The following is a 15,579-nucleotide window of genomic DNA, read 5'->3' on the forward strand; positions in this document are numbered from 1 at the left end:
CCCAAAAATGCCTCCACATCTCATCTCTTCCTCCCATTCCCTGCACCCAGCAGCCACCATGGCCACTTTTTCCACACCAATGCCACATTTTCTCGATTATTAACCACAATAGTTCATGAATAGGATATGATTAAGTCCGATTATTCTCGATTATTAACCACAATAGTTCATGAATAGGATATCATTAAGTCCACTCTAATCCTTACTGTATTCCTCCTATCTGTGGACCTTGGCTTGGTTGTGTCCATTCCACATCTATGTCAAGAGGGGGCTTAGATTTCATATGGATACTGGATGCAATCCTCCTGCTTTCAGTTGTAGGCACTCTAGGCTCCATGGTGTGGTGGTTGACATTCTTCAACTCCATGTTAGCTGAGTGTGGTAAGTCCAATAAATCAGACTGTAGGAGCTGAAGTCTGTTGAGGCTCAGGGCCTGGCTATCATATTGTCAGCCCAGAGATTCAAATCCCCTAGATATATCTTAAACCCCAGCACCAACTACAATTCCAGTAAAGTAGCATGAAAGGCTTGTGAAAAGAGATCCCATCTGAGTCCAGCTCCAGCATGCAGAGACACCAATTCCAAAGAAGGGCCAACTGACATGGCAGTGAACTCCATCTGCCATGACCATAGAACTGTGGGGCTCTTTAGCCTTCAAAAGGACCAATACCTAGGGTTGTGTCCACTTTATCTGTCTCTGAGACTCTGCTCAGGTGTGCATAAGGGCAATCCTTCTGACAAGCTCCAGACTCTTTTTTAGAGACTCATAGCCATATGAACTCATTTGTCCTTTCCATTTCCCCCTTACTTTAGGTCAAACAGCATTCTTAACTCCTGTTATTATATGTAGACAGGGATATTCTGCTGGTCCGTGTTGAACCTTTAATTCAAGGTCATTTTCTAGGTACGTCATCAGCTGGTACTTGATAGTGATCCCTCGGTGCCAGGGAGGCTCATCCCTGGGTGTCATGTCCCACGCTGGGGGAAAGGCATTGCATTTACATGCTGAGTTTGGCTTCGAGCCTGGCCACATTTGAATAACACGGAGGCTGTCAGGAGAGAACTCTTAGGCACAGTGTTACTCTAGGCCTTGTTCTTATTTGAGGTGTATAGGCTCACAAGCATTGTCATTAGTATCAGGGGCTCACTGGTGGACCCTCGTTCCTTCCTGGTCCTTACCGTTGCACCTGGGGGACTGCCGCTGCTCCCCTAGGGACCATGACAGAGGCCCCACTGGCCAGGAACCCAGTACCCCCATAGCTGTTGCTTTTAATTGTTTCCACTATGAGTATATCCAATCATTTCCATGCACCCTGGACACATGCCTTGTATAACTCCCTGTCAACCACATGTCCCATGTCAATCATATCCCATACCAGTATTCCTCCGCTGCCATTGTTGAACCACTCTGTGATCCAAAAATTCCTGAAAAGTGAAGCCAAATATAATGTCAAGTTCCCTTACTAGTAAAATGAAATATAGCGATGAGTTTAAAGGTTAGATATAGAATACATATTGATTTGGAAAAATTAACCTCCTAACTTTTCTTTTCTTTTTTCCTCATTATTGAGCTTCTCTTCACAAGAGCCATAGATCACAGTAATTCATATATACAATATACAGTACTCCCACATATCCATTATAAAACCTTTTCCCTTCCACAGTGTTAATCTTTAAACTTATTCATACCATATTTACTGAAACTGATGTACAGATATTGAGGCAATAGCTTTCAAACAAGATAACATTTGTGTTTACATTGTGGTTTATACTTCAGGCTATACAGTTTTCTAAATTTTTTTAGTTATCCTATGTTTTACATTATGGGTCACATTATTAGTCTGTCGTCCCCTATATGTTTTTGGTGTAATATTACATGTTTTATATCCATCCTTGTGTACTCTTGTGAAACACTTCTTTTGCTCTCACATTTACTTTGGTTCCATCTATTCAATATCTATTTCCCCCTCCCCTTGGGGCTCACAGTGACAGTCAATCTTCATTTCTTGAGGAAGCATGTTCAGAGATACTTGCAACAGTATTGAGGGCTTGACTTGCTCAACTGCCCTAATGCCCTGGGAGCTACCCTTCCTCTTGAGAGATACAGTTCCCTCTATTTGATGGCATTAGTACTCCCCAGAATGTGGGTCTACCTTCACTCTCATTATATGGGTCTCTACCAAAAGGTATAACACACTCTGGTAAAATGAGCATTCAGATATTCCCTAGGAGTCCGTCCTGTATCAGATTATCCCCTTTGAATATCTTAAACAGGTAACTTTACTAATTATATTTTCAAAAGGTTTTCTCAGCATTTTACTCTCAACCAACACCTGACAATCTCCTATGTTCATATGTTGCGTCTCCCTCCTCCCAATTTCTTGAGCAATATTACCCATCTGGCCATTCCTAGCCCCCCTCAAAACTGCAAAGCTCCACCCAAAGGTAACACTATACCCCCATTTTATCCCTTCCTTGTGCACATACTTACCTCCAGCTTATCATAGATTTCACCCATGTAGATGTCAACTTACATCCTTCCTCTACCCCCCGATTTCCTGTAAGCCTATCATTCATTCTCTACCTCTCTGCGGCAACTTGCTTATTTCATATCATTGAGGTCATGTAGTATTTGTCCTTCAATGCCTGGGTTGCTTCACTCAACATAAGGTTGTCAAGATTCATCCATGTTATCACATGTGTTTGAAGTGTATTTCTTCTTAAAGCTGAGTAGTATTCCATTGTATGTATATACCACATTTTACTGACTCCACTCATCTGTTGATGGGCATTTGGGTCGATTCCAACTTTTGGCGATAGTGAACAATGCTGCTCTGAACATTGGTGTGCATATATCGGTCTGTGTCCTTGTTTTCAGTTCTGCTGCGTATATACCCAGCAGTGATATTGCTGGGTCATATGGCAAATCTTTGGATAGTTTTTTGAGAAACCGCCAAACTGTCCTCCAGAATGGTTGGATCCTCCTGCATTCCCACCAGCAGTGGATGAGTGTTCCCGTTTCTTCACATCCTCTCCAGCATTTGTATTCTTCTTTTTTTTCCATAGCTGCCAATCTTATGGGAGTAAGATGGTATCTCATTGTAGTTTTGATTTCCATTTCCCTGATAGCTAGAGATTTGGAGCATTCTTTCATGTGCTTTTTAACCATTTGTATTTCTTCTTTGGAGAAGTGTCTGTTTAAATCTTTTTCCCATTTTTTAAATGGGTTGTTTAGCTTTTTATTATCAAGATATATGAGTTCTTTATATATGCAAGTTATAAGTCTCTTATTGGATATATGGTTGCCAAATATTTTCTCCCATTGTGTAGGTTCCCTTTTTACTTTCTTGACAAACTTCGTTGAGGTGCAGAAGGCTTTAATTTTGAGGAAGTCCCATTTATCTATTGTTCTTTTGCTGCTCGTGCTTTTGTTGTGTTGTTCATGAAGCCATTTCCTATTACAAGGTCTTGTAGATGTTTCTCTACACTGCTTTCCAAGGTCTTTATGGTCGTGGCTCTTACATTTAGGTCTTTGATCCATCTTGAGTTGATCTTTGTATAGGGTGTGAGATGGTAATCCTCTTTCTTTCTTCTACATATGGATATCCAGTTCTCCAGGCACCATTTGTTGAATAGGCCATTCTCTCCCAGTTGAGAGGGTTTGGTGGCTTTATCAAATATTATATGGCTATATATATGAGGTTCTCAGAAATTTCAATTCGATTCCTTTGGTCTGTGTATCTCTCCTTATGCCAATACCATGCTATTTTCACTACTATAGCTTTGTAGTATGTTTTGAAGTCAGGTAGTGTGATTCCTCCAATTTTTGTTTTTCTTTTTAAATATGTCTTTGGCTGTTCAGGGCCTCTTTCCTTTCCAAATAAATTTCATAGTTAGTTTTTCTAGTTCCTTAAAGAAGGCTGTGTTGATTTTTATTGGGATTGCATTGAATGTGTAGATCAGTTTTGGTAAGATAGACATCTTAATAATAGTTAGTCTTCCTATCCATGAACAGGGAATATTCTTCCATTTCTTTAGGTCTTCTTTGATTTCCTTGAACTGTCTTGGATAGTTCTCTGTGTATAAGTTTTTTTATATCTTTAGTTAAATTTATTGCTAAATATTTGATTTTTTAATTTACTATTGTGAGTGGTATTTGTTTCTTAATTTCCTCTTGATCTTGCTCATTATTGGTGTACAGAAATGCTACTGATTTTTGCGCATTGATCTTATAACCTGCGACTTTCCTAAACTCATTTATGAGTTCTAGAAGCTTTGTTGTAGACCTCAGGGTTTTCTATATATGGTATCATGTCATCTGCAAATAATGAAATTTTGACTTCTTCCTTTCCAATTTGAATGCCTTTTATATCTGGTTCTTGCCTCAGTGCTTGAGCAAGTAATTCTAAGACAATGTTAAATAGAAGGGGAGACAGTGGGCATCCTTGTCTTGTTCCTGACTTTAGAGGGAAGGATTTTAGGATTTCTCCACTGTAAATGATGTTGGATATAGGTTTTTCATATATGCTCTTTATCATGTTCAAAAAATTTCCCTGTATTCCATTCTTTTGGAGTGTTTTTATCAAGAAAGGGTGCTGTATTTTGTCACATGCTTCTTCTGCATCTATAGATATAATCATTTGATTTTTTCCTTTTATCGGTTTATATGGTGTATTACATTGATTGATTTTCTTATGTTGAACCATCCTTGCATACCTGGAATGAATCCCAGTTGGTCGTGGTGTATAATTCATTTAATGTGTTGTTGAAACGATTAGCAAGTATTTTGTTAAGTATTTTTGTGTCTAAGTTCATTAGAGAAATTGGTTTGTAATTTTCCTTTCTTGTGGTGTCTTTATTTGGCTTTGGTACTAGTGTAATATTGGCATCATAGATGGAGTTAGGAAATGTTTCCTCTGTTTCGATTTTTGGAAGAGTTTCAGCAGGATTGGTGTTAGTTCTTTCCGGAATATTTTGTAGAATTCACCTGTGAAGCCATCTGGCCCTGGGCTCTTCTTAGTTGGGATGTTTTTAATGACTGATTCTCTCTCTTTACTTGTGATGGTTTGTTGAGATCATCAATTTCTTCTTTCGTCAATATAGGCAGTTTATGTGTTTCTAGGAATTTGCCCATTTCCTCTGAATTGTCATTTTTGTTGGAATATAGTTTTTCAAAGTATCCTCTTATGATAGTCTTTATTTCTGTGAGGTCAGTGGTGATATCACCTTTCTCATTTCTTATTTGTGTATTTTCATTTTCTCTCTTTTTTCTTTGTTAGTCTTGCCAAATGTTTGTCAATTTTATTGATCTTCTCAAAAAACCAGCTCTTGGTCTTGTTTATCATTTCTAGTGCTTTCTTATTTGTTTCATTTAGTTCTGCTCTCATCTTTGTTATTTCCTTCCTTCTTCTTCCTTTTGGATTACTTTGTGTTTTTTTCCTAATTCCTCCAAATGTGTAGTTAGTTCTTCAATTTTTGCTCTTTATTCTTTTTTGATGTATGAATGTATGGCTATGAATTTCCCTCTCATACTGCTTTTGCTGCATCCCATGAATTTTGGTATGTTGTGTTATCATTAGCATTTGTTTCAAGGTAGTTATTGATTTCTTTTGAGATTTCCTCTTTGACCCACCTTTTTTCTAAGAGTGTGCTGTTTAATTTCCATATCTTGGTGTGAAATCTGGGCCTCTGGACTTGGCAGATTTCCAGCTTCACTCCACTGTCGTCAGATATTATTTTGTATGATTTTGATCTTTCTGAATTCATTAAGCCTTTCTTTGTGTCCTAGCATATGGTCTATCTTGGAGAATGATCCATGTGCACTTGAGAAAAATGTATATCCTGCTGTGTTTGGGTGTAATGATCTGTATATGTCTATTAGATCCAGCTCCTCTAATATACTGTTCAAATATTTTGTTTCTTTAGTGATTCTCTTTTGATATGTTCTGTCCAGAGTTGATAGTGTATTAAAATCCCCCACTATAATTGTAGATGCATCTTTTCTTTCACTTAGTTTTTCCAGCATTTGCCTCATCTATTTAGAGATGCCCTTTTTAGGAGCATAAATATTTATGATTGTTCGATCGTCTTGAGAGATTGTCCCTTTCACTAATATTTAGTATCCTTCTTTGTCTCTCACAACTGTTTCGCATTTAAAGTCTATTTTGTCTGATATTAATATACCTACTCCTGTCTTTTTTTGGTTATTGTTTGCTTGTAAGATTGTTTTCCAACCATTCACTTTCAGCCTCCATGAGTCCCTGTATCTAAGGTGTGTCTCTTGTAGACAGCATATAGATGGGTCATATTTCCTTATCCAGTTTCCCAGTCTGAATCTTTTGATAGGTGAGTTTAATCCATTGACATTCAGTGTTATTACTTGCAAGGAATTATTTATGTTAGCCATATTTTAATTGGAGTTGTGTTTGTCATATTTTGTTTGTTTGTTTGTTTTTTCTTCTCTTTTTGTATGTTTTATTGCTTTTACACTCTCCTCCATCTCTGCCTGTCCTGTTTTTTCCTTTCTTCCTGCAGAACTCCCTTTAGAATTTCTTGAAGGGGAGGTTTCTTGTTGGCATACTCTTTCAATTTCTGTTTATCTGTCAATATTTTGAACCCTCCATCATTTTTGAATGCTAGTTTAGCTGGATAGAGTATTCTTGATTGGAATTTTTTTTCTTTTAGTACCTTGGCTATATCATACCACTATCTTCTTGCTTCCATGTTTTCAAATGATAAATTAGCCCTTAATCTTATGGAGCTTCCCTTGTATATGATGGTTTTCTTTTCTCTTGCTGCTTTTAGAATTTTCTCTTTGTCTTGAACATTGGATAATTTGATAAGTATATGTCTTGGGGTGAGCCTGTTGGGGTTTATGATGTTTGGGGTGTGCTGTGCTTCTTGGATGTGTACATGTGTCTCTTTCAGTAGGTTTGGGAAGTTTTCAGCCATTATTTCCTGCAACACTCCTTCTGACCCCTTTCCCTTCTCTTCTCCTTCTGGGATGCATATAATACGTATGTTTGTGCATTTTCCATTGTCATTCAGGTCCCGAAGTCCTAGTTGGATTTTTTTCTATCTTTTTATCGATCAATTATACTATCTGTTTGATTTCCGATGTACTGTCTTCCACATTACTAAATCTCTGCTCTTCCTTTTCTAATCTGCTGTTATTTGCTGCGAGTGTATTTTTGATTTCTTGATCTGTGGTGTTCATTCCCATCATATCTGTTATCTTTTTGTGTATGTCTGCAATTTCCCCTCCAAGTGTTGTCTTCATATTGTTAAACTCTTCCTTTACTTCATTAAATTTGTCGGTCATAAATGTTCTGAGATCTTTCATTACTCATGCAAAGTTCTGCTCCCCGTCCTGACTTTTTGTTTGTTCATTGGATTCAGCCATGTTTTCCTGATTACTGGTTTGGTTTGTAGATTTTTGTTGCTGTCTGGTCATCATTGTATCTTGACAGGTTTAATCAGTTCCTTAACTATTTTGTTTTTGCTTAAGTGTTATATCTTCTCTTTGTCACTTTTTTCTTCTTATTCTAATTTATTATTGCTGGCTGAGTTCACTTTGAAGGAAAGTATTATGGCCAGGGAAATTCAACTGTGTAAGCAAGGAAAATGTGTAAACTACTATTGGTAATAAATGTTAACAGAGCAACAGTATGAGGTCTGGGAGGATGGATTTTAGATTCATGTAAGTTGTGTAGAGTTATAGCAGTAGGTAGAGTACCTATAATGAGGTAGTCAACTGAATATGGGAGGAATATGGTATGAATTAAATAGCTATTGTTTTCAGGAGAGAGGGAAAGAGAAAAGAAAGGCAATAGTTTGAAGAGTGGATAAAAGACAGAAAACAAAACAAAGGTATTAGAAATTAAGAGTTAGACACTTTGTGGATAAAAGAAAGGGAGGTGGAATATAGGAGAGACAGTAGATGATGGAGGATATCAAGATGTGGGGGAAAGGGGATAGTTTAGGTAGCCAAAATCATTTCACACAGAAATGAGATAATGGAGGATGAGGAAACCCAGCAAATGTGAGGTGTTCCCTGCAGCACCTATTGTATAATTAAGGTAAAATAAAATAAGAAGAAATTGAGGGACAAGAGAGAAGAAAAAAAAAAAGAGAAGAACAAAAGAAAAAGGGGGTGGGTAAAGTGAGGGGAACAAGTAATGAAAAGAATAAAAAGATATAGAACAGCCACAACAGCAACAACAAAACCCCCCCCCCTAAATAACTGAAAATAAAAAAAAAGACTTTGGGGTATACGATGGGAGAAAAGACTAGGAGATAATGCAATGTTAGCAATCAGGACAATAAAAAGTAAAAAATAAAATAAAAATAAAATGAAACAAAAAAAAGAAAAAGCACAAATGTTGAAGGCTAGGGCATTCAAGGACCTCAGATGCACCTCAGTTCATGATGGATTCAGGGATGGACAGTCTGTGATATTGCAGACTCAAGAGGTGTGAGTCTCTGGGGTGTGGGCCAGCAGGGTTTAGGGGACTCAGACCTGGCAACCTCAAGTCTGGTTAACAGGGAGCCTGGGAGCACCACAGTGCAACACAGCCTTCAGGGATTCCCTGCAGCTGGGTGCCTGCCCTATGGGGGAGGTCACATCCACAAACTCTGACCTATGTGTCAGAACCCCGTACTTCACCCTCTCACTTGCGTCTCTTCTGTGGCTGTATCACCAATTCGACTTCAGGACACCTCCCACCCTGTAAGCCCCCGATACGGCCACCTGCGGGCGTCTCTACACTGCAGCTGATTTAATGACGCTGCAGATCAGTAGCCAGGCCCTGAGGGCGGGGCTCCAGCCGGAAACACTGATAGTAGAGTCCAAGAGCAAAATTCCCATGCTTCGCAAAATAATTCCCCTAATCTCCTTCCAGAAGTCTCCCTGATGGATATGGGGAAAGGCAGGAAGAGATGAGAGGTGGAGGCGTCTTTGGGACATGGAGCTGCCCTGGATGGTGCCTCAGAGGTAATCACCGGACATTGTAAATCCTCACAGGGCCCACTGGATGGAATGGAGGAGAGTATGGGCCATGATGTGGACCATTGTCTATGAGGTGCAGAGGTGCCCAAAGATGTACTTACCAAATCCAATGGATGTGTCATGATGATGGGAACGAGTGTTGTTGGGGGGGGGAGAGGGGGGGGTGGGGTGGTGGGGTTGAATGGGACCTCATATATATATATATTTTTAATGTAATATTATTACAAAGTCAATAAAAAATAATAATATGAAAAAAAAAGGTAAAGAATGAAAGACTTGTCATGGTAGCTAATAAACGTTCACTGCCAGGGTCCTAAAAAAAATAAAAATAAAAATAAAAGTGCTTTAAAAATAATAATAAAAAATTTCAAAAATTCATTAAAGGTACATAAAATCAGATTTGATTTGCTCAAAGACATAATTAGTTTTTCAAGGACAGAATATCCAAACTGGAAAAGACAGCAGAACAGAAAGAGATAAGAATGGGAAAAGTGTTACATGTTCTCTGGGAATTGAATGACAATTTGAAACGTACAATCATACATGACATCCATATCCCACAAGGAGAAAAGAATGGAAAAGGGGTAGAAAGAATATTTGATGAAAAAATGATTGAAAACTTTCCAATTGTTATGAAAGACATAAATAGCAATACCCAGAAAGAAAATACACCCTGTATTAGTCATCCAAAGTGGTGCTGATGTAAAATACCAGAAATTGGTTTGTTTTTATAAAGAGTATTTATTTGGAGTAGGAGATTACAGATACCAGGTCATAAAATGTAAGTTACTTTTGTCACCAAAGTCTATTTTCAGGTGTTGGAGCAAGATGGCTGCCAATATCTGTGAGGGCTCAGGCTTCCTGAGTTCCTCTGGGACAAGCTCCTCTATTTTCTCCACAAGATCAGCTGTAGACTATAAGGCAAATGGCTCTGACTCTCTCCCTGGGGCTCTAGTTTAAGACTTCGGCATCAAACTCCACCATTACAAGCCCCCCAACTCTGTCCTTTGTTATGCCTTTTATCTGTGAGTTCTCACCTACCAAGGGTGGGGCTCAATGCCCTGTTGGCACAAGAGGTTGACCTGATCACTTAATCATTTCAACCTCTGAATCCAACATAATATAATATGCCCAGAGGAAAAGATCTCTTTACAAATGTAATCCAATATTTCCTTTTGGATTTCATCGATAATATCAAACTGCTACATACCCCAAACAGAATAAATCTTAATAGACGTACTCTGAGGCAAGTTCTATTCAGAATGATAAGTATCAGAGATTAAAAAGAGGATTCTAAAAGCAGCAAAAGACAAGAAAAGCATCACATACAAGGGAATGTCAATAAGATTAAATGCTGATCTCTCATCGGAAATCATGGAGGTGAGACAAAAGTAGTATGATGTATTTAAGGTACTGAAAAAGAAAAACTGCCAGCCAAGGATTTTGTATCCAGCAAAATTGTCCTTCATAAATGAGGGAGACTTTAATGTCTTCACAGACAAACTTGGGAGAGTATGTGTGGTAGTTAGATATGACTTGTGAAACCCAAAAATAGATATGGATTGTGTTTGTATGTAATCTGTTCTGCTCTTCTGGGTGTATTCGATTGTATTAGATTCGGAGGTTTCACTTTTACTTAATTAAATCAAGATTAGGGTTTTATTTGACCAAGTCATCAGGGCATGCAGTTTTGAGTCCCTATCCCCTTGGTGGGGATAAAACTGACTCTCACATGGAAGTAAATAAATGGAGAAGAAGAACAGAAATAGTTTAGTTTTGATGCTGGAGTCCTGAGGAAAGAGCCAAGCCATTCACTTGATAGTTTGCAGCTAAATAGACCAGAACTGTGAACAAATGAGAAAGCCGAGATATAAATGAGCCCCCAGGAGAGATACAAGTCTTATCCTAACCTACAGTTAATAATGGAGGATCTGGGACCACAGAGCTTTCAGAGGAAGAGGAAGATTGAACCCTTGCAGAGACTGGCAGTCATTATTCTCCAACACAAGGCAATAGACTTTAGTAAGGGAAATAACTTATGCTTTATGGTCTTGTGACTGTTAGCTTCTACCCCAAATAAATACCTTTTATAAATGCCAAAAAATATCTTGTACTTTGCATCAGTACCCATTTTGTCAACTAATACAGAACATGATACCAAAGAGTGGAGAAGTACTTTTGAAATTATCAAAATACTGGAATGGTTTTATAAATGGCTAAGGACTATTCTTTGGAGGAATTGTGAGATGCTTGATGGAAAAAGACTAGATTGCTTTGAAAAGACTGTTGATAGAATAAGGACACTAAAGAGACTTTTTTGAGGCCATAGAAGAAAAGGGTGAAGCTAATTTTGGAAACTGGAGGAAAGGCAATCCATGTTTTAAAGTTTCATAGAACTTAGCAAGATTAACTCCTGATGTTTGATGGAAGGCAGAATTTGAAAATAGTGAGCCTGGACGTTTAGTTGAATAACTTTACAAAGTAAACTAAGAGAATGAGGCCTGTATTCTCCTTGAAGCTTATAGTAAAATGCTAGATGATAGAGATAAGCTAAGAACTGAGTTGTTGGGCAGAAAGAAAATGGAAATGATTCCAGAAGTTCAAACCTCTGGAAATCAATTCCCCAGATGATAGTGCCCCATTTTAGGAAATGACTAAACATGGAACTTGTAAATCAGGATTGAAAATGCAGTTATCTAGGAAAGACATTTGGAAGATCTTGCTGTCTGGTGGCTTGGACCCCTGCTAAACCAACAAGCTTTTTGAGAGAGTTGTATGAACAAAACCACTGTCATCCTGGATTAAAAGGGATATTGAAGGGAAAGATGGAAGGGAAAGGGGCTTCAAGAGGAAAGTAATGGAAAGTGAGATCCAGAATTAAACATCTCTTTGGACCAAGAAAGGAACCCTTTCCATGTGTACAGAGAGGTTGAGTTTGTCCCAATAGTTGAAGAGGATGGATGTCCAACCCAATGTTTAGGAGACTTTTTCTGCCTCAGGCTACAGAGAGGGTGGGGCACATTCTCCAAGGCTTGGGGAGAGAAAGGTCAAAACCCCACAAGTGTTGGAAACGGACTTTGGCCCAGTGGTTAGGGCGTCCGTCTACCATATGGGAGGTCCGCGGTTCAAACCCCGGGCCTCCTTGACCCGTGTGGAGCTGGCCATGCGCAGTGCTGATGCGCGCAAGGAGTGCCGTGCCATGCAAGGGTGTCCCCCGCGTGGGGGAGCCCCACGCGCAAGGAGTGCGCCCGTGAGGAAAGCCGCCCAGCGTGAAAAGAAAGTGCAGCCTGCCCAGGAATGGCGCCGCCCACACTTCCTGTGCCGCTGACGACAACAGAAACGGACAAAGAAACAAGACACAGCAAATAGACACCAAGAACAGACAACCAGGGGAGGGGGGGAAGTTAAATAAAAATAAAATAAATCTTTAAAAAAAAAAAAAACAAAAAAAAAAAAAAAAAAACCCACAAGTGTGAGAGGGGTAGACTTGTTCCCCATAGATTAGGGAAGGCCAGTTCACCAACTCACTCATCTGAGAGGTTTGGGCCTGTAGGCCAGAGATTAGGGAGAATGTTGCCTTTCCCTCCCTGTACTTAGGGGGTTGAGACTCTATCACAAAGATTGGGTAAAATGTATCCATCACCCCAACACCCTTGCAAGGTGATGTCTGGAGTTCGGTTGCCACCAAATTGCTTGATGAAGGTGGAACAAAGAAAATGGCCATTGGGCAAACCTTTGGAAAGGGTGAATCTCTTTGAGGCCCGAGTGAGCAGAAACCATCATCTTGAGAATAACTCACCAACTTTGAAATCTAATAAAGTTTGCCCTGCAGGTTTTCAGAACTGTTCTGGGTCCATGATTCATATTTCCCTCCCAGTTTCTCCTTATGGTAATGCAAATGTTTATCCTTTGTCTTTCCCTTTGTATATTGGAAGTAGATAAATTGTTTTGTAAGTTTCAAAGGTCTACAGCCAGATGGGTCTTTTTTTTTTTTTCTTTTTTTTTATTGACTTTGTAATAATATAACATCAAAAATATATATGTGAGGTCCCATTCAACCCCACTCCCCCACCCCCCCCTCTCCCCCCCAAAACACTCGTTCCCATCATCATGACACATCCATTGGACTTGGCAAGCACATCTTTGGGCACCTCTGCACCTCATAGTCAACGGTCCACATCATGGCCCACACTCTCCTCCATTCCATCCAGTGGGCCCTGTGAGGATCTACAATGTCCGGTGATTGCCTCTGAAGCACCATCCAGGGCAGCTCCATGTCCCAAAGACACCTCCACCTCTCATCTCTTCCTGCCTTTCCCCATACCCATCGTCCACCATGTCCACTTTTCTCAATCCAATACCACCTCTTCTATGTGGACATTGGATTGGTTGTGTCCATTGCACCTCTATGTCAAGAGGAGGCTCAAATTCCACATGGATGCTGGATGCAATCCTCAAGATGGGTCTTTGCTCCAAGACCGACTGTATATCTGTAAAGTAATTGTGATATGATTTTGTACTTACTATTGCTAGTGAAATATGTTTATTTTATTTTACTTCATTTTATTTTTTTTAAAAAGATTCTTAGATTATACAAATATTTCATAAAAAACATAGGGGATTCCCATAAGCCCTGATCCCCACACCTTCCATATTTTCCCACACTGACAACATCCTTCATTAGTGAGGTACATCCATGCAATTGATGAATACATTTTGGAGCATTGCCACAGCATATATTAAAGTTTATATTGTAGTTTACACTTTCTCTCATCCAATTCTGTAGGTTATGTAGAGATTTTAATGGCCTGTATCTGTTGCAATATCATTCAGCGCAATTCCCAAGTCCCACAAATGTCCCTGTATTACACCTGTTTTTACACTCCTTGCCCTCAGAATCTCCAGTGTCCACTGCCTCCACATCAAAGATATAATTTCTTCCATTGCTATAATCCCAATAAGTCTAAAGTAGAATGCTAATAAGTCTACTTTAGTCCATAGCTCATTCCCCAAAGTATAGGATTCTGGGATGGTGATGTCCACTCTACCTCTAATTGGGGGGGGGGGGGGGTTGTGTTCCCATAAGACCAATTGATGAAACTCTTTTGCTTGCATTGTAGATTGTCTCTGTTTCTTGGCATGGTAGTTTTCCATCAGGTCCATTTATGGGCCCTTGATATTGATGACTGTGCATATGAAACTTTGCTCTTGAAATGAAAACTTAGCCTAGTGTAATAGGGTGCCTAAAAGTTGCCTCCTGGGAACCTCCTTGTTTCTCAAATGTGGCCTCTCTAAGCTGAACTAAGCTTATAAAATGGTTACCTTCCCCCCAATTTGGGACGTGACTCCCAGAGATGAACCTCCCTGGCCCTGAGGAATTCCTTATAAGCACCAATTAGCAATGCAACTGGAAAAAACCTAGAAGAAAAGGAAGAAAATGTAAAGTCAAATGAACTTATATGGCTAAGATACTTCAAAGTGAGTTGGGAGGTCATTCCAGAGGTTATGCTTATGCATGTCTTAGTAGGATCACTTTGACTGCCAAAGTAGATACTACCCCCAAATAACTGGGCTCCTGAGGGATCTGGAGACATCCAGACACTACAGTCAGGGAAAGTACTTCAGGAATTTGATGCCTTGACAGTGGGTCCTACTTTGGAATTTGTGTTCCCAGAGTGACAGAGTTGGATTCAGTTGTGGTTTCCCTACACATGGCACTTCTGTCTTTCTATATGAACCCATAATTACTACTAGAGTTGGTATGTGCATGTCCAAGAGACTTAAATCTTTGGGCTGTCTTTGTGATAGCTGGGCCCTGAATCTCAAAGTATTTGCAACACCCATTCTCCTGTTCATTGGTCTCACCCTGAAATAAGGTTTTTTGAATATTGTAATGTCTTTTTGGAATTAGGAGGGTGGAGTGTAGCAGTTTGATACTGTTTATGAATTCTAAATGTGGATATTGGTTTGTGTTTGCAAACTGGTCTGTTCCTTTAGGTGTTTCAGATTGTCTTAGATTCAGAGGTTTCACTTTTACTTTATTAAATCAAGATTGGGACTTTTATTCGACCATGTCCTTAGGGCATGTAGGGTTAATTCCACACCCATTTGGTGGGAATAAAACAGACACTTACATGGAAGTAAATACACAGAGAAGGACAATACAGATAGTTTAGTTTTGTATGCTGGAGCCCTGGGGAGAGAGCTGGAGCCCTGGGGAGAGAGCCAAGCCATTCACCTGAACCCTTGCAGTTGACAAACCCAGAGCCCTGAACATGTGAGAAAGTCTGAAAACAAATGAGCCCCAGGGAGAGAGACCACCCTTATGCTAACCTACAGCTGGCAATGGAAGGAGCTGGGACCACAGAGCCTTAGGAGGAAGAGGAAGTCTGTACCCTCTCAGAGACCAGCAACCATCTTTCTCCAACATGTGGCAACAGACTTTGGTGAGGGAAGCAATTTATTCTTTTTTTTTCTTTTTAAAACACTTTTTATAAGCAGAGAAAAAACAAGTCTGAAAGGATATATATTAAAATGTTAACATATATTTCAGGCTATTGGCATTATTGGTG

Source organism: Dasypus novemcinctus, chromosome X, assembly GCF_030445035.2.
Source record: "Dasypus novemcinctus isolate mDasNov1 chromosome X, mDasNov1.1.hap2, whole genome shotgun sequence".
NCBI classification, from domain to species: Eukaryota; Metazoa; Chordata; class Mammalia; order Cingulata; family Dasypodidae; genus Dasypus; species Dasypus novemcinctus.